Source organism: Lissotriton helveticus, chromosome 4_1, assembly GCF_964261635.1.
Source record: "Lissotriton helveticus chromosome 4_1, aLisHel1.1, whole genome shotgun sequence".
Taxonomy (NCBI): Eukaryota; Metazoa; Chordata; class Amphibia; order Caudata; family Salamandridae; genus Lissotriton; species Lissotriton helveticus.
The window spans coordinates 25,850,377-25,873,536 of record NC_136063.1 but is presented as its reverse complement, the minus strand read 5'-3'; positions in this window follow the sequence as shown (position 1 = coordinate 25,873,536).

Here is a 23,160-nt window from a genome sequence, read left to right as displayed (position 1 = left end):
TTAGAAGTTGCAAATTGTCATTTTTTAATAATTGTTTATATGCAAGAAGGGACACTTTCCCACACTTAAACAATCATTCATGGCGTTTTGCTTTATCTATGTGTGCTGCACAATGCAGCACACATAGAAACAGTCTCCTCATTTCGCCATGTTAAGACCGGGTTTTTCCTGGTCTTAATGTTGCCACTGCCTCAGATTTACGCCATGCTTGTAAATAGTGGGCAATGTCAAAATCAATAGGTGTTGCGGCAGAACACCCACTGCACCACCCATTGCCCACCCCTTTCATGCTAAGTGTAGCATGAAAGTGGGCCTTATTTACAATGCAGCGTTAAGCCACATTAAGTGGCTTAACACTGCCTTGTAAATAAGGCAAAGCCCATATTGCCACAGGAACGTCATTATAAATGACGTTATAAATGACGTTCCTGTGGTAATAGGGGCTTGTAAATATGCTCCTATGTATCTACTAGTACCATATGTGTAATTGGGGTGTCTAGAGCACTATCTCTGTCACCACCATAACACAGAGCAAGCAGTATCATCTGTCAATATCTTTGCCGTTACCACCAGTCCAAGTCTTGTAGCACTCTCCAAGTCAGTGTCGGTACCATCGAAATCTCAATAACCCACTACTAGAACCAGTACTACTGTGTAAGTCTTAGTATCCCAGCCACCTACACTATCATTATTATAGTACATTCCTCAGTAAGGCAGTCACCATCGGGGACTGCACCACGGTACAAGTCTTAGTAACCGAGTTACAATCAATGCCAGTGGCACCAGCACAAGCCACAGTAACTCATTCAGTACCAGCATTGGTGACACAGCCCTATCATGCAGAGTTGTTCACTTATCACCATTGGTACCATTTCCATAAACATCAGCTCTGAGTGCACTGGTGTCGCCATCAGTGTCTCTATCACCATCAGTGTCCCAGTGTCACAGCACACGCCTTAGACCTTATTCAATCGAAGACCCAAATACCATCAGTGTTAGCCTATGGAACTCAGTTACCACCAGAGAATTTAGAGCAGAGCAATCCTTAGTAATTTATGGGCACATTACAATGGCTATCAGACGAGCGCGTGACCGCCATCGCTACGGGCACGTGACCGGCGGATGTATGACATTACAACGCATGCTTTTACCACGCATGCTTTTACATCGCAAGTTTTACAACGCATGCCTTTACAACGCATAGTGCTTTGGGGCGCTGGATAGTGAATTATTTAATTTACTATTCCAACTCCAGTCCCCGTAGATAGTAGGGAAGGTGTTGGATAGTAAATTAAATATATTCCCTATCCTAGAGTGCCCCCCAGAGCAATGTGTTGTAATGGTTTGCGTTGTAAAAGTTGCCAAGTAAAAGCATTGCGTGGTAAAAGTTGCGTTGTAAGTGATGTTTCACGTGACCGGCAGACAATATGTTGGCGGTCCCACCTGCTCTATTACGATACGACCGCCGTGCAGCCGGTCGTAAAATACCTTTTTCTACTGCTGCTTCTATTCTGTCCCAGAAAAGGGCTGCAGCAAAAGCTGCAGCAGAAACATTCATTTTACAAACATCCATGCACCGTGTGGCAGGCACCATGTGGTCAACAATGGTGCACTCCAGTTTGTGGGCTGTTATGCAATTTAATCCTTCGATACAATGATCAGTGTGTTACACCTTTACAACTGCTATCAAGCATGTTCCATATATAAGGCAACTTGGACAAGGCTTGCACCACTGTAAAGGAATATGCCTTACATATTTCACGATTCATAATCACATTCTTGTAATGAATTTAACCCAGCCAATTGTATTCCTTGTTGATGGTTAAGCACTTCGTACTAATTCTACATCATTTCTGTTTTATAAGTGATAAGTACAAGCATCATCTAAACACAAAAATAATCTTTCAATATCTAAAATTGATCCACATTGATGACGTGCACAATGGATTGCGGGACAACTCGTCCCTTTGTGAAGGTTCAATCTGAAAAAGAAAAAAAACACAAATGTAAAGGGATGGCCGATGTACAATGCTCATATCTTTACAATCGCTACTTTGCTATATTCAAATAAACGAGTCCATGTGATATGTTTGTTCCCCAAGACCTGTGTATTAACAGTTCTTGCCATAATATCCTGTGTGGGATAAACCTGGTGTATTTTATGCTTCTAATGCCAATTCCAAGTGGCAGTGGATCACCGTGACTTCCAAACCACAATCCACCATGCGCCAGAGGCGCACTTACTATTATCGCTCAAAGTGACAACCAAGGGGCATATTAACAAGGGCGTTATCGCCGCTTTAGAAGCACTTTTTGCCGATAAAGCAGCAATTTGTCTATCGCCCAGAGCAGAGGCGGGGTGAGTGCTCGCTCGAAGCTTGTCAGAGCTGACGTGGGGTGGTTGCTCACTGGAACTGGGAAGCTTGTCAGAGCTGAGGCGGGGTGGATGATCGCTCGCAGCTTGTCAGAGCAGAGGCGGGGTGGGTGCTCTCTGGATGCTTGGAAGCTTGTCAGAGCAGAGGTGGTGTGGGTGCTCACTGGAAGCTTGTCAGAGCAGAGGTGGGGTGGGTGCTCTCTGGAATCTGGGAAGCTTGTCAGAGCAGAGGTGGGGTGGGTGCTCGCTTGAAGCTTGTCAGAGCAGAGGTGGGGTGGGTGCTCTCTGGAATCTGGGAAGCTTATCAGAGCAGAGGTGGGGTGGGTGCTCGCTTGAAGCTTGTCAGAGCAGAGGCGAGGTGGGTGCTCGATCGAAGCTTGTCAGAGCAGGGCAGGGTGGGTGCTCACTGGAAGCTGGGAAGCTTGTCAGAGCTGAGGCGAGGTGGGTGCTCACTCAAAGCTTGTCAGAGCTGATGCGGGGTGGGTGCTCGCTCGAAGCTTGTCAGAGCAGAGGGGGGGTGGGTGTTCAATGGAAGCTTGTCAGAGCTGAGGCGGGGTGGGTGCTCGCTCGAAGCTTGTCAGAGCAGAGGCGGGGTGGGTGCTCTCTGGAAGCTTGGAAGCTTGGAAGCTTGTCAGAGCAGAGGTGGGGTGGGTGCTTTCTGGAATCTGGGAAGCTTGTCAGAGCAGAGGTGGGGTGGGTGCTCGCTCGAAGCTTGTCAGAGCAGAGGCGAGGTGGGTGCTCGATCGAAGCTTGTAAGAGCAGAGGCGGGGTGTGAGCTCACTGGAAGCATGTCAGAGCAGAGGTGGGGTGGGCGCTCGCTCGAAGCTTGTCAGAGCAGGGCAGGGTGGGAGCTCACTGGAAGCTTGGAAGCTTGTCAGAGCACAGGCAGGGTGGGGGCTTGCTCGAAGTTTTTCAGAGCAGAGGTGGGGTGGGTGCTCACTCAAAGCTTGTCATAGTAGAGGCGGGGTGGGTGCTCGCTCAAAGCTTATCAGAGCAGAGGCGGGGTGGGTGTTCACTGGAAGCTTGTCAGAGCAGAGGCGGGGTGGGTGTTCACTGGAAGCTTGTCAGAGCAGAGGCGGGGTGGGTGCTCACTGGAAGCTTGTCAGAGCAGAGGCGGGGTGGGTGTTCACTGGAAGCTTGTCAGAGCAGAGGCGGGGTGGGTGTTCACTGGACTCTTTTCAGAGTAGAGGCTGGTTGTGTGTGCTCATTGGAAGCTTGTCAGAGAAGAGGCAGGGCGGGTGCTCGCTCGAAGGTGCTCACTGGCAGCTGGGAAGCTTGACAGAGCAGGGCAGGGTGGGTGCTCACTGGAAGCTTATCAGAGTAGATGTGGGGTGTGGCTCACTGGAAGCTTATCAGAGTAGAGGTGGGGTGGATGCGCGCTCGAAGCTCGTCATAGCAGAGGCGGGTTGGGAGCTCACTGGAAGCTTGGAAGCTTGTCAGAGCTGAGGCGGGGTGGGTGCTCACTCAAAGGTTGTCAGAGCAGAGGCGAGGTGGGTCCTCACTGGAAGCTTGAAAGCTTGTCAGAGCAGAAGCGGGTTGGGTGCTCACTGGAAGCTTGTCAGAGCAGAGGCGAGGTGGGTCCTCACTGGAAGCTTGTCAGAGCAGAGGCGAGGTGGGTCCTCACTGGAAGCTTGTCAGAGCAGAGGCGAGGTGGGTCCTCACTGGAAGCTTGTCAGAGCAGAGGCGGGGTGGGTGCTCACTGGAAGCTTGTCAGAGCAGAGGCGGGGTGGGTGCTCACTCAAAGGTTGTCAGAGCAGAGGCGAGGTGGGTGCTCACTGGAAGCTTGTCAGAGCAGAGGCGGGGTGGGTGTTCACTGGACTCTTTTCAGAGTAGAGGCTGGTTGTGTGTGCTCATTGGAAGCTTGTCAGAGAAGAGGCAGGGTGGGTGCTCGCTCGAAGGTGCTCACTGGCAGCTGGGAAGCTTGACAGAGCAGGGCAGGGTGGGTGCTCACTGGAAGCTTATCAGAGTAGATGTGGGGTGTGGCTCACTGGAAGCTTATCAGAGTAGAGGCGGGGTGGATGCGCGCTCGAAGCTCGTCATAGCAGAGGCGGGTTGGGAGCTCACTGGAAGCTTGGAAGCTTGTCAGAGCTGAGGCGGGGTGGGTGCTCACTCAAAGGTTGTCAGAGCAGAGGCGAGGTGGGTCCTCACTGGAAGCTTGTCAGAGCAGAGGCGAGGTGGGTCCTCACTGGAAGCTTGTCAGAGCAGAGGCGAGGTGGGTCCTCACTGGAAGCTTGTCAGAGCAGAGGCGAGGTGGGTCCTCACTGGAAGCTTGTCAGAGCAGAGGCGGGGTGGGTGCTCACTGGAAGCTTGTCAGAGCAGAGGCGGGGTGGGTGCTCACTCAAAGGTTGTCAGAGCAGAGGCGAGGTGGGTGCTCACTGGAAGCTGGAAGCTTGTCAGAGCAGAGGCGAGGTGGGTCCTCACTGGAAGCTTGTCAGAGCAGAGGCGGGGTGGGTGCTCACTGGAAGCTTGTCAGAGCAGAGGCGGGGTGGGTGCTCACTCAAAGGTTGTCAGAGCAGAGGCGAGGTGGGTGCTCACTGGAAGCTTAAAAGCTTGTCAGAGCAGAAGCGGGGTGGGTGCTCACTGGAAGCTTGTCAGAGAAGAGGCGGGGTGGGTGCTCGCTCGAAGCTTGTCAGAGTAGAGGTGGGGTGGGTGCTCACTGGAAGTTTGTCAGAGCAGATGCGGGGTGTGTGCTCATTGGAAGCTTGTCAGAGTAGAGGCGGGTGGGTGATTACTCAAAGGTTGTCAGAGCAGAGGCGCGGTGGGTCCTCTCTGGAAGCTGGTAAGCTTGACAGAGCAGAGGCGGGGTGGGTGATTATTCAAAGGTTGTCAGAGGAAAGCCGGGTTGGGTGCTCACTGGAAGCTTGTTGGAGCAGAGGCGGGGTGGGTGCTCACTGGAAGCTGGAAAGCTTGTCAGAGCAGAAGCGGGTTGGGTGCTCACTGGAAGCTTGTCAGAGTAGAGGTGGGGTGGGTGCTCATTGGAAGCTTGTCAGAGTAGAGGCGGGTGGGTGATTACTCAAAGGTTGTCAGAGCAGAGGCGCGGTGGGTCCTCTCTGGAAGCTGGTAAGCTTGACAGAGCAGAGGCGGGGTGGGTGATTATTCAAAGGTTGTCAGAGGAAAGCCGGGTTGGGTGCTCACTGGAAGCTTGTTGGAGCAGAGGCGGGGTGGGTGCTCACTGGAAGCTTGTCGGAGCAGAGGCGGGATGGGTGCTCGCTCGAAGCTTGTCAGAGCAGAGGCGAGGTGGGTGCTCGATCGAAGCTTGTCAGAGTAGAGGCGAGGTGGGTGCTCGCTCGAAGCTTGTCAGAGCAGAGGCGAGGTGGGTGCTCGCTCGAAGCTTGTCAGAGCAGGGCAGGGTGGGAGCTCACTGGAAGCTTGGAAGCTTGTCAGAGCACAGGCAGGGTGGGGGCTTGCTCGAAGTTTTTCAGAGCAGAGGCGGGGTGGGTGCTCGCTCAAAGCTTATCAGAGCAGAGGCGGGGTGGGTGTTCACTGGAAGCTTGTCAGAGCAGAGGCGGGGTGGGTGTTCACTGGAAGCTTGTCAGAGCAGAGGCGGGGTGGGTGTTCACTGGACTCTTTTCAGAGTAGAGGCTGGTTGTGTGTGCTCATTGGAAGCTTGTCAGAGAAGAGGCAGGGTGGGTGCTCGCTCGAAGGTGCTCACTGGCAGCTGGGAAGCTTGACAGAGCAGGGCAGGGTGGGTGCTCACTGGAAGCTTATCAGAGTAGATGTGGGGTGTGGCTCACTGGAAGCTTATCAGAGTAGAGGCGGGGTGGATGCGCGCTCGAAGCTCGTCATAGCAGAGGCGGGTTGGGAGCTCACTGGAAGCTTGGAAGCTTGTCAGAGCTGAGGCGGGGTGGGTGCTCACTCAAAGGTTGTCAGAGCAGAGGCGAGGTGGGTCCTCACTGGAAGCTTGTCAGAGCAGAGGCGAGGTGGGTCCTCACTGGAAGCTTGTCAGAGCAGAGGCGAGGTGGGTCCTCACTGGAAGCTTGTCAGAGCAGAGGCGGGGTGGGTGCTCACTCAAAGGTTGTCAGAGCGGAGGCGAGGTGGGTGCTCACTGGAAGCTTGACAGCTTGTCAGAGCAGAAGCGGGGTGGGTGCTCACTCAAAGGTTGTCAGAGCAGAGGCGGGGTGGGTCCTCACTGGAAGCTTGTCAGAGCAGAGGAGGGGTGGGTCCTCACTGGAAGCTTGTCAGAGCAGAGGCGAGGTGGGTCCTCACTGGAAGCTTGTCAGAGCAGAGGCGAGGTGGGTCCTCACTGGAAGCTTGTCAGAGCAGAGGTGAGGTGGGTCCTCACTGGAAGCTTGTCAGAGCAGAGGCGAGGTGGGTCCTCACTGGAAGCTTGTCAGAGAAGAGGCGGGGTGGGTGCTTACTGGAAGCTTGAAAGCTTGTCAGAGCAGAAGCGGGGTGGGTGCTCACTGGAAGCTTGTCAGAGAAAAGGCGGGGTGGGTGCTCATTGGAAGCTTGTCAGAGTAGAGGCGGGTGGGTGATTACTCAAAGGTTGTCAGAGCAGAGGCGCGGTGGATCCTCTCTGGAAGCTGGTAAGCTTGACAGAGCAGAGGCGGGGTGGGTGATTATTCAAAGGTTGTCAGAGGAAAGCCGGGTTGGGTGCTCACTGGAAGCTTGTCGGAGCAGAGGCGGGGTGGGTGATTACTCTAAGGTTGTCAGAGGAGAGGCGGGGTGGGTGCTCACTGGAAGCTTGATAGAGCAGAGGCAGGGTGGGTGCTCACTGGAAACCTGTCAGAGCAGAGGTGGGGTGGGTGCTCACTGGAAGCTTGTCAGAGCAGAGGCGAGTGGGTGCTCGCTCGAAGCTTGTCAGAGCAGAGGTTGGGAAGGTGTTCACTGGAAGCTTTTCAGAGCAGAGGCGGGGTGTGAGGTCATTGGAATCTGGAAATTTGTCAGAGCAGAGGTGGGGTGGGTGCTCGCTCGAAGCTAGTCAAAGCAGAGGGGGATGGGTGCTCACTGGAAGCTGGGAAGCTTGTCAGAGCAGGGCAGGCTGGGTCTTCGCTCGAACCTTGTCAGAGCAGAGGCGGGGTGGGTGCTCGCTCAAAGCTTATCAGAGCAGAGGCGGGGTGGGTGCTAGCTTAAAGCTTTTCAGAGCAGAGGTGGGGTGGGTGCTCACTGGAAGCTTGTCAGAGCAGAGGCGTGGTGGGTGCTCACTGGAAGCTTGTCAGAGCAGAGGCGTGGTGGGTGCTCACTGGAAGCTGGGAAAGTTGTCAGAGCAGAGGCGGGTTGGGTGCTCGCTCGGATCTAGTCAGAGCAGGGCAGGTTGGGTGCTCGCTCGGAGCTAGTCAGAGCAGGGCAGGTTGGGTGCTCGCTCGAAGCTTGTCAGAGCAGGGCAGGGTGGGTGCTCACTGGAAGCTTGTCAGAGCAGAGGTGGGGTGGGTGCTCACTCAAAGGTTGTCAGAGCAGAGGCGAGGTGGGTGCTCGCTTGAAGCTTGTCAGAGCAGGGCAGGGTGGGTGCTCACTGGAAGCTTTTCAGAACAGTGGCTGAGTGGGTGCTCACTGGAAGCTGGGAAGCTTGTCAGAGCAGAGGCGGGATGGGTGCTCGCTCGAAGCTTGTCAGAGCAGGGCAGGGTGGGTGCTCGCTTGAACGTTGTCAGATCAGGGCAGGCTGGGTGCTCACTCGAAGCTTGTCAGAGCAGATGAGGGGTGGAGCTTCGCTCAAAGCTTGTCAGAGCAGAGGCGGGTTGGGTGCTCACTGGAAGCTTGTCAGAGAGGAGTCGGGGAGGGTGCTCACCGGAAGCTGGGAAGCTTGTCAGAGCAGAGGAGGGTTGGGTGCTCACTGGAAGCTTTTCAGAGCAGTGCCAGAGTGGGTGCTCACTAGAAACTGGGAAGCTTGTCAGATCAGGGCAGGCTGGGTGCTCGCTCGAAACTTGTCAGAGCAGAGGTGCGGTGGGTGCTCGCTCAAAGCTCCTCAGAGCTCACTGGAAGCTGGGAAGCTTGTCAGAACAGGGCAGGGTGGGTGCTCACTGGAAGCTTGAAAGCTTGTCAGAACAGGGCAGGGTGGGAGCTCACTGGAAGCTTTTCAGAGTAGAGGTGGGGTGGTGCTCACTGGACTCTTCAGAGTAGAGGCTGGTTGTGTGTGCTCATTGGAAGCTTGTCCGAGAAGAGGAAGGGTGGGTGCTCGCTGGAAGTTTGTCAGAGCAGAGGCGGGGTGGGTAGATGCTTTCTCGAACATTGTCAGAGCCGTGGCGGGGTGGGTGCTCACTGGAATCTTGGAAGCTTGTCAGAGCAGAGGCGGGGTGGGTGCTCGGTCGAAGCTTGTCAGAGCAGGGCAGAGTAGGTGCTCACTGGCAGCTGGGAAGCTTGACAGAGCAGGGCAGGGTGGGTGCTCACTGGAAGCTTGGAAGCTTGTCAGAGCAGAGGCGGGGTGGGTGCTCGGTCGAAGCTTGTCAGAGCAGGGCAGAGTAGGTGCTCACTGGCAGCTGGGAAGCTTGACAGAGCAGGGCAGGGTGGGTGCTCACTGGAAGCTTATCAGAGTAGATGTGGGGTGTGGCTCACTGGAAGCTTATCAGAGTAGAGGCGGGGTGGATGCGCGCTCGAAGCTCGTCATAGCAGAGGCGGGTTGGGAGCTCACTGGAAGCTTGGAAGCTTGTCAGAGCTGAGGCGGGGTGGGTGCTCACTCAAAGGTTGTCAGAGCAGAGGCGAGGTGGGTCCTCACTGGAAGCTGGAAAGCTTGTCAGAGCAGAAGCGGGTTGGGTGCTCACTGGAAGCTTGTCAGAGTAGAGGTGGGGTGGGTGCTCATTGGAAGCTTGTCAGAGTAGAGGCGGGTGGGTGATTACTCAAAGGTTGTCAGAGCAGAGGCGCGGTGGGTCCTCTCTGGAAGCTGGTAAGCTTGACAGAGCAGAGGCGGGGTGGGTGATTATTCAAAGGTTGTCAGAGGAAAGCCGGGTTGGGTGCTCACTGGAAGCTTGTCATAGTAGAGGCGGGGTGGGTGATTACTCAAAGGTTGTCAGAGCAGAGGCAGGGTGGGTGCTCACTGGAATCTTGTCAGATCAGAGGCTGGGTGGATGCTCACTGGAAACCTGTCAGAGCAGAGGTGGGGTGGGTGCTCACTGGAAGCTTGTCAGAGCAGAGGCGAGTGGGTGCTTGCTCGAAGCTTGTCAGAGCAGAGGTTGGGAAGGTGTTCACTGGAAGCTTTTCAGAGCAGAGGCGGGGTGTGAGGTCATTGGAATCTGGAAATTTGTCAGAGCAGAGGTGGGGTGGGTGCTCGCTCGAAGCTAGTCAAAGCAGAGGGGGATGGGTGCTCACTGGAAGCTGGGAAGCTTGTCAGAGCAGGGCAGGCTGGGTCTTCGCTCGAACCTTGTCAGAGCAGAGGCGGGGAGGGGGCTCGCTCAAAGCTTATCAGAGCAGAGGCGGGTTGGGTGCTCGCTCGGAGCTAGTCAGAGCAGGGCAGGTTGGGTGCTCGCTCGAAGCTTGTCAGAGCAGATGTGGGGTGGGTGCTCGCTCGAAGCTTGTCAGAGCAGGGCAGGGTGGGTGCTCACTGGAAGCTTGTCAGAGAAGAGGCGGGTTGGGTGCTCGCTCGAAGCTTGTCAGAGAAGGGCAGGGTGGGTGCTCGCTTGAATCTTGTCAGAGCAGGGCAGGGTGGGTGCTCACTGGAAGCTTTTCAGAACAGTGGCTGAGTGGGTGCTCACTGGAAGCTGGGAAGCTTGTCAGAGCAGAGGCGGGATGGGTGCTCGCTCGAAGCTTGTCAGAGCAGGGCAGGGTGGGTGCTCGCTTGAACGTTGTCAGAGCAGGGCAGGCTGGGTGCTCACTCGAAGCTTGTCAGAGCAGAGGCGGGGTGGAGCTTCGCTCAAAGCTTGTCAGAGCAGAGGCGGGTTGGGTGCTCACTGGAAGCTTGTCAGAGAGGAGTCGGGGAGGGTGCTCACCGGAAGCTGGGAAGCTTGTCAGAGCAGAGGAGGGTTGGGTGCTCACTGGAAGCTTTTCAGAGCAGTGCCAGAGTGGGTGCTCACTAGAAACTGGGAAGCTTGTCAGATCAGGGCAGGCTGGGTGCTCGCTCGAAGCTTGTCAGAGCAGAGGTGCGGTGGGTGCTCGCTCAAAGCTCCTCAGAGCTCACTGGAAGCTGGGAAGCTTGTCAGAACAGGGCAGGGTGGGTGCTCACTGGAAGCTTGAAAGCTTGTCAGAACAGGGCAGGGTGGGAGCTCACTGGAAGCTTTTCAGAGTAGAGGTGGGGTGGTGCTCACTGGACTCTTCAGAGTAGAGGCTGGTTGTGTGTGCTCATTGGAAGCTTGTCCGAGAAGAGGAAGGGTGGGTGCTCGCTGGAAGTTTGTCAGAGCAGAGGCGGGGTGGGTAGATGCTTTCTCGAACATTGTCAGAGCCGTGGCGGGGTGGGTGCTCACTGGAATCTTGGAAGCTTGTCAGAGCAGAGGCGGGGTGGGTGCTCGGTCGAAGCTTGTCAGAGCAGGGCAGAGTAGGTGCTCACTGGCAGCTGGGAAGCTTGACAGAGCAGGGCAGGGTGGGTGCTCACTGGAAGCTTATCAGAGTAGATGTGGGGTGTGGCTCACTGGAAGCTTATCAGAGTAGAGGCGGGGTGGATGCGCGCTCGAAGCTCGTCATAGCAGAGGCGGGTTGGGAGCTCACTGGAAGCTTGGAAGCTTGTCAGAGCTGAGGCGGGGTGGGTGCTCACTCAAAGGTTGTCAGAGCAGAGGCGAGGTGGGTCCTCACTGGAAGCTGGAAAGCTTGTCAGAGCAGAAGCGGGTTGGGTGCTCACTGGAAGCTTGTCAGAGTAGAGGTGGGGTGGGTGCTCATTGGAAGCTTGTCAGAGTAGAGGCGGGTGGGTGATTACTCAAAGGTTGTCAGAGCAGAGGCGCGGTGGGTCCTCTCTGGAAGCTGGTAAGCTTGACAGAGCAGAGACGGGGTGGGTGATTATTCAAAGGTTGTCAGAGGAAAGCCGGGTTGGGTGCTCACTGGAAGCTTGTCATAGTAGAGGCGGGGTGGGTGATTACTCAAAGGTTGTCAGAGCAGAGGCAGGGTGGGTGCTCACTGGAATCTTGTCAGATCAGAGGCTGGGTGGATGCTCACTGGAAACCTGTCAGAGCAGAGGTGGGGTGGGTGCTCACTGGAAGCTTGTCAGAGCAGAGGCGAGTGGGTGCTTGCTCGAAGCTTGTCAGAGCAGAGGTTGGGAAGGTGTTCACTGGAAGCTTTTCAGAGCAGAGGCGGGGTGTGAGGTCATTGGAATCTGGAAATTTGTCAGAGCAGAGGTGGGGTGGGTGCTCGCTCGAAGCTAGTCAAAGCAGAGGGGGATGGGTGCTCACTGGAAGCTGGGAAGCTTGTCAGAGCAGGGCAGGCTGGGTCTTCGCTCGAACCTTGTCAGAGCAGAGGCGGGGAGGGGGCTCGCTCAAAGCTTATCAGAGCAGAGGCGGGTTGGGTGCTCGCTCGGAGCTAGTCAGAGCAGGGCAGGTTGGGTGCTCGCTCGAAGCTTGTCAGAGCAGATGTGGGGTGGGTGCTCGCTCGAAGCTTGTCAGAGCAGGGCAGGGTGGGTGCTCACTGGAAGCTTGTCAGAGAAGAGGCGGGTTGGGTGCTCGCTCGAAGCTTGTCAGAGAAGGGCAGGGTGGGTGCTCGCTTGAATCTTGTCAGAGCAGGGCAGGGTGGGTGCTCACTGGAAGCTTTTCAGAACAGTGGCTGAGTGGGTGCTCACTGGAAGCTGGGAAGCTTGTCAGAGCAGAGGCGGGATGGGTGCTCGCTCGAAGCTTGTCAGAGCAGGGCAGGGTGGGTGCTCGCTTGAACGTTGTCAGAGCAGGGCAGGCTGGGTGCTCACTCGAAGCTTGTCAGAGCAGAGGCGGGGTGGAGCTTCGCTCAAAGCTTGTCAGAGCAGAGGCGGGTTGGGTGCTCACTGGAAGCTTGTCAGAGAGGAGTGGGGGAGGGTGCTCACCGGAAGCTGGGAAGCTTGTCAGAGCAGAGGAGGGTTGGGTGCTCACTGGAAGCTTTTCAGAGCAGTGCCAGAGTGGGTGCTCACTAGAAGCTGGGAAGATTGTCAGATCAGGGCAGGCTGGGTGCTCGCTCGAAGCTTGTCAGAGCAGAGGTGCGGTGGGTGCTCGCTCAAAGCTCCTCAGAGCTCACTGGAAGCTGGGAAGCTTGTCAGAACAGGGCAGGGTGGGTGCTCACTGGAAGCTTTTCAGAGTAGAGGTGGTGTGTGCTCACTGGAAGCTTATCAGAGCAGAGGCGGGGTGGGTGTTCACTGGAAGCTTGTCAGAGCAGAGGCGGGGTGGGTGTTCACTGTAAGCTTGTCAGAGCAGGGCAGGGTGGGTGCTCACTCGAAGCTTGTCAGAGCAGTTGCGGGGTGGGTGCTTGCTCGAAGCTTGTCAGAAAAGGGCAGGGTGGGTGCTCACTTGGAGCTTGTCAGTGCAGAGGCTTAAGGGTGCTCACTGGAAGCTGGGAATCTTGTCAGAGCAGGGCAGGCTGGGTGCTCGCTCGTAGCTTGTCAGAGCAGGGCAGGGTGGGCGCTCGCTCGAAGCTTGTCAGAGCAAATGCGGGGTGGGTGCACACTGGAAGCTGGGAAGCTTGTCAGAGCAGAGGCGGGGAGGGAGCTCGCTCGAAGCTAATCAAAGCAGAAGCAGGGTGGGTGCTCACTGGAAGCTGGGAAGGTTGTCATAGTAGGGCAGGCTGGGTGCTCGCTCGAAACTTGTCAGAGCAGGGCAGGGTGGGTGCTAGCTCGAAGCTTGTCAAAGCAGAGGCGGGTTGGGAGCTCACTGGAAGCTTGGAAGCTTGTCAGAGCTGAGGCGGGGTGTGTGCTCATTGGAATCTGGGAAGCTTGTCAGAGCAGGGCAGGGTGGGTGCTAGCTTAAAGCTTTTCAGAGCAGAGGTGGGGTGGGTGCTCGCTCGAAGCTTGTCAGAGCAGAGGCGGGTGGGTGCTCACTGGAAGCTTGTCAGAGAAGAGGCAGGGTGGGTGTTCACTGGAAGCTTTTCAGAGCAGAGGCGGGGTGGGAGCTCACTTAAAGCTTGTCAGAGCAGAGGCGGGGTGGGAGCTCGCTCGAAGCTTGTCAGAGCAGAGGCGGGGTGGGAGCTCACTCAAAGCTTGTCAGAGCAGAGGCGGGGTGGGAGCTCACTTAAAGCTTGTCAGAGCAGAGGCGGGGTGGGAGCTCACTGGAAGCTTGGAAGCTTGTCAGAGCTGAGGCGGGGTGGGTGCTCACTCAAAGGTTGTCAGAGCAGAGGCGAGGTGGGTCCTCACTGGAAGCTTGAAAGCTTGTCAGAGCAGAAGCGGGGTGGGTGCTCACTGGAAGCTTGTCAGAGTAGAGGTGGGGTGGGTGCTCACTGGAAGCTTGTCAGAGTAGAGGCGGGTGGGTGATTACTCAAAGGTTGTCAGAGCAGAGGCGCGGTGGGTCCTCTCTGGAAGCTGGTAAGCTTGACAGAGCAGAGGCGGGGTGGGTGATTATTCAAAGGTTGTCAGAGGAAAGCCGGGTTGGGTGCTCACTGGAAGCTTGTCGGAGCAGAGGCGGGGTGGGTGCTCATTGGAAGCTGGGAAGCTTGTCATAGTAGAGGCGGGGTGGGTGATTACTCAAAGGTTGTCAGAGGAGAGGCGGGGTGGGTGCTCACTGGAAGCTTGATAGAGTAGAGGCAGGGTGGGTGCTCACTGGAATCTTGTCAGATCAGAGGCTGGGTGGATGCTCACTGGAAACCTGTCAGAGCAGAGGTGGGGTGGGTGCTCACTGGCAGCTTGTCAGAGCAGAGGCGAGTGGGTGCTCGCTCGAAGCTTGTCAGAGCAGAGGTTGGGAAGGTGTTCACTGGAAGCTTTTCAGAGCAGAGGCGGGGTGTGAGGTCATTGGAATCTGGAAATTTGTCAGAGCAGAGGTGGGGTGGGTGCTCGCTCGAAGCTAGTCAAAGCAGAGGGGGATGGGTGCTCACTGGAAGCTGGGAAGCTTGTCAGAGCAGGGCAGGCTGGGTCTTCGCTCGAACCTTGTCAGAGCAGAGGCGGGGAGGGGGCTCGCTCAAAGCTTATCAGAGCAGAGGCGGGTTGGGTGCTCGCTCGGAGCTAGTCAGAGCAGGGCAGGTTGGGTGCTCGCTCGAAGCTTGTCAGAGCAGATGTGGGGTGGGTGCTCGCTCGAAGCTTGTCAGAGCAGGGCAGGGTGGGTGCTCACTGGAAGCTTGTCAGAGAAGAGGCGGGTTGGGTGCTCGCTCGAAGCTTGTCAGAGCAGGGCAGGGTGGGTGCTCGTTTGAAGCTTGTCAGAGCAGGGCAGGGTGGGTGCTCACTGGAAGCTTTTCAGAACAGTGGCTGAGTGGGTGCTCACTGGAAGCTGGGAAGCTTGTCAGAGCAGAGGCGGGATGGGTGCTCGCTCGAAGCTTGTCAGAGCAGGGCAGGGTGGGTGCTCGCTTGAACGTTGTCAGAGCAGGGCAGGCTGGGTGCTCACTCGAAGCTTGTCAGAGCAGAGGCGGGGTGGAGCTTCGCTCAAAGCTTGTCAGAGCAGAGGCGGGTTGGGTGCTCACTGGAAGCTTGTCAGAGAGGAGTCGGGGAGGGTGCTCACCGGAAGCTGGGAAGCTTGTCAGAGCAGAGGAGGGTTGGGTGCTCACTGGAAGCTTTTCAGAGCAGTGCCAGAGTGGGTGCTCACTAGAAGCTGGGAAGCTTGTCAGATCAGGGCAGGCTGGGTGCTCGCTCGAAGCTTGTCAGAGCAGAGGTGCGGTGGGTGCTCGCTCAAAGCTCCTCAGAGCTCACTGGAAGCTGGGAAGCTTGTCAGAACAGGGCAGGGTGGGTGCTCACTGGAAGCTTTTCAGAGTAGAGGTGGTGTGTGCTCACTGCAAGCTTATCAGAGCAGAGGCGGGGTGGGTGTTCACTGGAAGCTTGTCAGAGCAGAGGCGGGGTGGGTGTTCACTGGAAGCTTGTCAGAGCAGAGGCGGGGTGGGTGCTCACTGGAAGCTTGTCAGAGAGGAGTCGGGGAGGGTGCTCACCGGAAGCTTTTCAGAGCAGTGCCAGAGTGGGTGCTCACTAGAAGCTGGGAAGCTTGTCAGATCAGGGCAGGCTGGGTGCTCGCTCGAAGCTTGTCAGAGCAGAGGTGCGGTGGGTGCTCGCTCAAAGCTCCTCAGAGCTCACTGGAAGCTGGGAAGCTTGTCAGAACAGGGCAGGGTGGGTGCTCACTGGAAGCTTTTCAGAGTAGAGGTGGTGTGTGCTCACTGGACGCTTGACAGAGCAGAGGCGGGGTGGGTGTTCAATGGAAGCTTGTTGGAGCACAGGCGGGGTGGGTGCTCACTAAATTCTTGGAAGCTTATCAGAGCAGGGCAGGGTGGGTGCTCACTCGAAGCTTGTCAGAGCAGTTGCGGGGTGGGTGCTTGCTCGAAGCTTGTCAGAAAAGGGCAGGGTGGGTGCTCACTTGGAGCTTGTCAGTGCAGAGGCTTAAGGGTGCTCACTGGAAGCTGGGAATCTTGTCAGAGCAGGGCAGGCTGGGTGCTCGCTCGTAGCTTGTCAGAGCAGGGCAGGGTGGGCGCTCGCTCGAAGCTTGTCAGAGCAAATGCGGGGTGGGTGCACACTGGAAGCTGGGAAGCTTGTCAGAGCAGAGGCGGGGAGGGAGCTCGCTCGAAGCTAATCAAAGCAGAAGCAGGGTGGGTGCTCACTGGAAGCTGGGAAGGTTGTCATAGTAGGGCAGGCTGGGTGCTCGCTCGAAACTTGTCAGAGCAGGGCAGGGTGGGTGCTAGCTCGAAGCTTGTCAAAGCAGAGGCGGGTTGGGAGCTCACTGGAAGCTTGGAAGCTTGTCAGACCTGAGGCGGGGTGTGTGCTCATTTGAATCTGGGAAGCTTGTCAGAGCAGGGCAGGGTGGGTGCTAGCTTAAAGCTTTTCAAAGCAGAGGTGGGGTGGGTGCTCGCTCGAAGCTTGTCAGAGCAGAGGCGGGTGGGTGCTCACTGGAAGCTTGTCAGAGAAGAGGCAGGGTGGGTGTTCACTGGAAGCTTTTCAGAGCAGAGGCGGGGTGGGAGCTCACTTAAAGCTTGTCAGAGCAGAGGCGGGGTGGGAGCTCGCTCGAAGCTTGTCAGAGCAGAGGCGGGGTGGGAGCTCACTTAAAGCTTGTCAGAGCAGAGGCGGGGTGGGAGCTCACTTAAAGCTTGTCAGAGCAGAGGCGGGGTGGGAGCTCACTTAAAGCTTGTCAGAGCAGAGGCGGTGTTAGAAGGGGCAATCTCCGTGGGCCAGGTTGTGCTCACCCAGACACCCCCAAGATCCACCTCTCCCACAGAACTTGCCGAGTCTTGATGTGAGGTCCTCGCCGGGGAGGCCTTTGGGTTTGGGATCGTACACACTGAGCTCACACCACACTACGAACAGACACTACACCGTTGGGTTTTAGGAACAAGTTCTTTATATAAGCAAATAACGAAGGAAGCACTCTTATATACACAGTGGCCAAAGGACCACAAAGTCTCTGAGGATTCGGGAAAGGGGAAGCGGGACAGTCTTTTAGTCTCTGGGTCCGTACGAGGCGTACCCCACGCACAGCTCTCAATCCTCGAGCCAGGGGGTACGGTATGGTGGTCCTACTGGCTGCCTCACCTTCGTCGAGTCGGCTCGGTCGTGATGGTGGTCTCGATGGTCCAGCCGGGACAGAGTACTCCTCGAGCCGCGACGAGGTCAGCAGGGCTCGATCGGGAGAGGTTCGTGAGAGCCGCGACAGCGTCAGCAGGGCTCGGATGGTCTTAGAGGTCGAGCCGCGACAGCGTCAGCAGGGCTCGGATGGTTGCAAGTTCAGCTCGAGCCGCGACAGCGTCAGCAGGGCTCCGATGGTCTTAGAGGTCGAGCCGCGACAGCGTCAGCAGGGCTCCGGTGGTCTTTAGAGATCGAGCCGCGACAGCGTCAGCAGGGCTCCGGTGGTTCAGTTCCTTAAGGCGAAGAAGGAGCCGCAACAGCGTCAGCAGGGCTCAGAGGTTCCAGATGAGTCTTCTTAGGGTCAGCCGCGATCAGATCAGCAGGGCTTCAGGTCCAAGATACAACTGCCCGCTAGCTGTTGGGCGGGCCCAGTTATAGTCCTTTCGCCCTTTGATCTCCGGACCCTCGCAGGCGGAGGTCTCAAGCCCTGGGGGCTGGTCGTTGGCGAGGTCCGGCTGTTGGCTCTTTGATCCCTTTGAAAGAAGGGTCCGGGAATTCCCAGACGCCCAGCGGGTCTGGAGCCAGCCCTTGGGGAGGCCAGAGGGGTGATCGAAACTGGGCCACAGGGGAGGCCCAAAGGTGTGACAGATACCAGTCTCTCAGGGGAGGCCGGAGGTGTCATCGAAACTCCCTGGCTTATCTCACTCGGGGAGCCCTTTACCCCCCGGCTGGGACTGGCGTGCCTTTGGAGGCTGGGTTTCGCTGGGGCCGGGGTCACGCTAGGCCCAAGGAGACAGGGATGTCGGGAGGGGAAGATGGCGTCCGGGCCTTGTGGGGCATGCCAGGTCTAGGTGCTCGGAGCCGTGAGCGGGACGGGGACATGCGGCCTGGTCGTGGGTTTACGGGGGTTCGGGCTCATCGGGGGTGAGACTACCAGGCTGCTGGGTGCAGGCTATTCTTACGGGGACGCTGCGCAGGGGCTCAGGGTGCAGGCCTACGCTCGCAGAGTTCTGAGGGACAGAGACGGGCCACGCCACGAGGCCGGGTCCAACAAGCGTCCCCCCCAGCTGAAGGCGGGGAGAACTACCCATCCTCTTGGGGGTTCTCTTCGCTGAGGCGGAAGAATCGGGACAGGCCGTCTGCGTTGGCGTGGTCAACACCAGGCCGGTGCTCAACAGTGAAGTCCATCCCCTGGAGTGAGATGGACCAGCGCAGCAATTTGGGATTCTCCCCTCTCATCTGCATTAGCCACCAGAGGGGTCGGTGGTCGGTCTGGACCCGGAAGTGAGTACCGAACAGGTAGGGCCTCAGCTTCTTCAGGGCCCAAACCACCGCGAAGGCCTCCCGCTCGATGGTGCTCCACCTTTGTTCGCGAGGGAGTAGCCTCCGGCTAATAAATGCCACTGGTTGGTCTAGGCCGTTCTCGTTCACCTGGGACAGGACCGCTCCGATGCCATGCTCGGACGCGTCCGTCTGGACTACAAACTCTTGTGAGTAGTCGGGGGCCTGCAGGATGGGGGCGGTGCACATAGCGTCCTTCAACGTCTCGAACGCCTCTTGGCAGGCGGAGGTCCAGCTGGCTTTCTTCGGCTGGTTTTTGGAGGTTAACTCCGTGAGGGGGGCGACGATGCTGCCGTAATTTTTGATGAACCGGCGATAGTACCCCGTGAGTCCTAGAAATGCCCGTTGTTGGACCCGGCCTCATGGCATGGTCCTACCCCTTCCGCATGGCAAGCCCAGGACGACATCGGCCCTCCACCCATCATTGGGCAGCCCTTTTGCCCGACACTACACGCCCCAACATTGCTGGTCCAGCCACCATCCCGGACCCCCACTACCGACCTGGCTCCATCGTGGGCCCCTCACGACCTAAGCAGGAGGCCGCGCCCGACTCCATCTTGGGCCCACCACGTCACGACCACGTGGCCTCTGCCCCGGCCCAGGCCCCAGCGAAGCCCAGACATCGAGGCACCAAGATCCACCCAGGTGGTCGAGTGGCCACTCGACAGATCCCGTAGAAAAGGGTGTTTCGATGGCCCTCCAGCCGTCCCCGGATGCCTGGTTTCGATCGCCCTCCGGCCTCCCTGGGCGCTGGCTCCACTCCCCTGCTGGGTGTCTGGACACCATCATCCCGGCCCTTCTGACCCCCAGGGGCGAGGGTCCGGACATCAAAGGACTCCAGTCCTATATCTGGGCCAGCCCTGGATTAGGACGTCAGTTGTATCCTGGACTGGAAGCCCTGCTGACGCTGTCACGGCCGACACCAGACGAACTCATCTCCGGTAACCTGAACCATCTGAGAGCCTGCTGGCGCTGCCGCGGCCTACCTTGCTGAACCCTCTGAGAGCCTGCTGGCGCTGCCGCGGCCTACCTTGCTGAACCATCTAAGAGCCTGCTGGCGCTGCCGCGGCCTACCTTGCTGAACCATCTGAGAGCCTGCTGGCGCTGCCGCGGCCTACCTTGCTGAACCATCTGAGAGCCTGCTGGCGCTGCTGTGGCCTACCTTGCTGAACCATCTGAGAGCCTGCTGGCGCTGCCGCGGCATACCTTGCTGAACCATCTGAAAGCCTGCTGGCGCTGCCGCGGCTCGAACCCCTCGGAACCCCCCAGCTCGAGGATTGAGAGCTGTGCGTAGGGTGTCCCTTCCTCCGCTCAGAGCTAGACTGTCCCGCTACCTACCCCCCTTTTCCGAGACTTTACGGATCCTTCGATCCCTCTGTATATACTGCCAAGAACCAGCAATCTTTATTACCTATAAAAGCTTAAGAACTTGATCTCTTGCATGGTGTCCGTTTGTAGTGTTGTGATTACTCAGCTGTACGATCCTCGGAGAGGGCCCTCATTCAGGAGGCCCCTCCGTAACGCTCGGCTACTTCTCGAAGGAGAGGTGGACCCAGGGGTGGTCAGTCAGACCTCTTCTGCCTCCCCCGGGGTCGCCTTTCTAACATTGGTGGCAAGCGCCGGGATCCGAGCCCACGCAGATCGTACAGAGAGTAATTCACTCACTACCAAGAAAAACCCACTACGACCATGAGCACAGAATTCCAGAAAGAGAAAATGGAAGACTACAGTCACAAGGAGCTAAAGCAATTCTGCAGAGAGCTAGGCATCGCTACCACTGGCTTAAGCACCAAAGAAGACTTTAAATCGGCCCTGCAGGCCTGGGTGGACGCCGGCGAGGCGCCACCCCCGAGTGAAGATAACCCGGGCCCGAACGGAGGCCCGGAGGCCGAGACGAACCCAGCGGGAGGGAGACCCGCAAACCCAGACACGGGCCTCTCCCACGAAGACGCCCGAGAACGAGAGAGGAACCGGCTCCATGAGTTGGATCTTGCTCGACTCAGACAAGAAGGAGAAATCCAACTGGCAGAAAGGAAGTTAGCCCTCGAGGAGAAAAAACTCATGCTCGAGCACGAGCGCGTCCTCAAAGAAATGGAACTTAAAGCCAAGGCAAACGAGTCTGCCATCGCCGGGGGTAAGACCTCACCCCTGCCGGTGGACACGAAGGTGCACATACCCAAGGATGTCATCAAAGAGTACTATAAGAATGACGACATCCCACAGTGGTTCAAAGCCTACGAGGTCGCCATGGCCGCACATCGAGTACCCCTCAAGGACTGGGGCGCCGGCCTGTGGGGGAAGTTTATCAACGAAGGGAGGGACGCCCTGCTGGAGCTCCCTGATACCGAGATGACCTCGTACGAGCACATGAAGACCGCCCTCCTCACTCGCTACGGACTCACCCCCGAGATGTACCGGCAGCGATTCAGAGACTGCAAGAAAATCCCCGGTACCACGTGGGTGGAGTATGTGAACTTTTACAGCAGAGCCTTCGAGGGGTGGGTCAGAGGCTGCCAGGCCACCACCTACCAGCAGTTGATCGACCTCATTCTATGGGAACATCTGTCCAATAACTGCTTCATCGAACTCCGGCAACACCTCCTCGACAGCAAATTGACTGAGCCACGAAAACTCGCTGTCGAGGCGGATAGATGGGTGAGCACCCGAGTTCCCCGGAGTCCACTGGGAAACTACGGCCGGGGATCCCCGGGGAACCACCGACCACGAGGCGGCGGAGTTGGCCAGAGCCGGGGTCGAGACGTCCCCCAGGGGTCCTCCCCCACCTCCACGTCGCCATCCCTGGGCCAGAGAGGGGGCCCCCCAGCCAGACTGGGGCCCCGCCCGAACATTACGTGCCACAGATGTCAGCGACTGGGTCATTATGCGAATGACTCCCTCTGCCCAATGAATCAGCGACCCGGCACCACCGGTCCCCCAACCCGCCAGATCGCAGCCGCTGCCCTGGGTGAAGAAAGGAGTGAGGAGGAGGACGACAACCCCGAGCAAGCCGAGTGGGAGCCCGCCGCCATGACCTTAGCATGCCTGGGCACTCACGACCTGATCCCCCGAGGCCCGATCCCCGGCAACACCCAGAAATACCGCCAGTGGGTCACCATTAATGGACGCCGGACCGAAGCCCTCCGTGACACTGGGGCAAGCGTGACAGCGGTCCGCTGCCATCTGGTGACCCCGGAACAGATCCTTCCTAACGTCCTGTGTCCAGTCCGGTCCGCAGATAACTCAGAGACTTTGTGCCAGATGGCCCGCATCCCCTTCGAGTGGGGGGGAGTGTCGGGCGTGCTGAAAGTGACTGTCCGCGACGATGCCCCCGTGGACTGCCTCCTTGGGAACGACCTAGAAAGTTCCCCCTGGGCTAACGTCGAACGGAGAGAGCACCTGGGGATGCTAGGCCTTCCCGAGTGGGTCTGTGCGACCACCCGCTCCATGACCGCCCGAGCCTCCACCCCAGCGGGGGAAGCTCCCACCGAGGAGCCGGAGTGGCCCGCCTCTCCGCCGCCCGTCGTCCCCGAGGACGCCGACCCCGAACACGGCCCCCAAGGGCCCGAACAAGAAGATCTCACCGAGCTCGACCACCTCCCAGAACTTGCTCAATGGCGCCAAGCAGGTGGCCCCACCCGCGAACAGTTCCGGCAGGAACAGAAAACCTGCCCCTCCCTCGAAGGGATTCGACAGCAAGCCGCTACCCAAGCAGCTGGAGACCCCGCGGGGTCCCACTGGATCTATTGGGACAACAACCTTCTCTACAGTGAGCAAAAGATTGCTGAACTAGGGGCCGGCCGGGTATTGGTCGTACCCCTCCGATTCAGAGACTTCCTCCTGAACTTAGCACATGATGTGCCCCTCGCCGGGCACCTGGGGCAGGACAAAACTTACAGCCGCCTGGTGACCCATTTCTTCTGGCCAAAAATGCGCACCGATGTGCTTAACCACTGCAGGACCTGCCCGACCTGTCAAGCCAGCGGGAAGAGCGGGGGGAAAGTCAAAGCCCCGCTCCAGCCATTCCCCGTGGTGACTACCCCCTTTGAGCGAGTGGGGATAGACATCGTAGGGCCCCTGGACCCTCGAACCTCGCAGGGGCACCGCTTCATCCTCGTCCTGGTTGACCATGCTACCCGCTATCCCGAAGCCATTCCCCTCCGAACCATCACAGCCCCTGTGGTGGGCCGAGCCCTCATGAGCATCTTCTCCCGAGTCGGCTTCCCCCGAGAAGTCGTGAGTGATCGAGGCTCCAACTTTATCTCGAAGCATATGCGGTCCCTATGGCAACAGTGCGGGGTCGCCTATAAATTCACCACCCCGTACCATCCCCAAGGCAATGGACTAGTGGAACGATTTAACAGAACATTGAAGGGGATGATCAAGGGCTTAGAAGAACCACTCCGGCGCAAATGGGATGTCCTGCTACCTTGCCTCCTGTTCGCCTACCGAGAGGTACCCCAGAAGTCCCTGGGGTTCAGCCCCTTTGAACTCTTATACGGACACCCGGTCCGAGGCCCCCTCAGCCTGGTCAAGGAAGGCTGGGAGACAGCAGTTCGAGAGGCCCCACCCGATGTCTACCGGTACCTCCTGACCCTCCGCAATCAGACTCGGAAGTTCCGGGAACTTGCCGAGGCCAACCTGGAGGCTAGTCAGGAGGAGATGAAACGCTGGTATGACCAGAACGCCTCGTCCATCGAATTCGAGCCGGGCCAGCAGGTCTGAGTCATGTCCCCGGTCGAACCTTGTGCCCTCCAGGACAAATGGACGGGGCCCTTCAAAGTGGTGGAGCGCAAGAGCCCAGTCACCTATCTGGTGGACATGGAGTCCCCCCGGAACCCCCTCCGGGTTCTGCACGCTAACTGGCTCAAGCCACACTTTGCACGCACTGAACTGAGCCTGCTGCTAGCGACCGATGACGGAGCAGGTGACGACTCCGAACCCCTACCAGATCTCCTCAGCA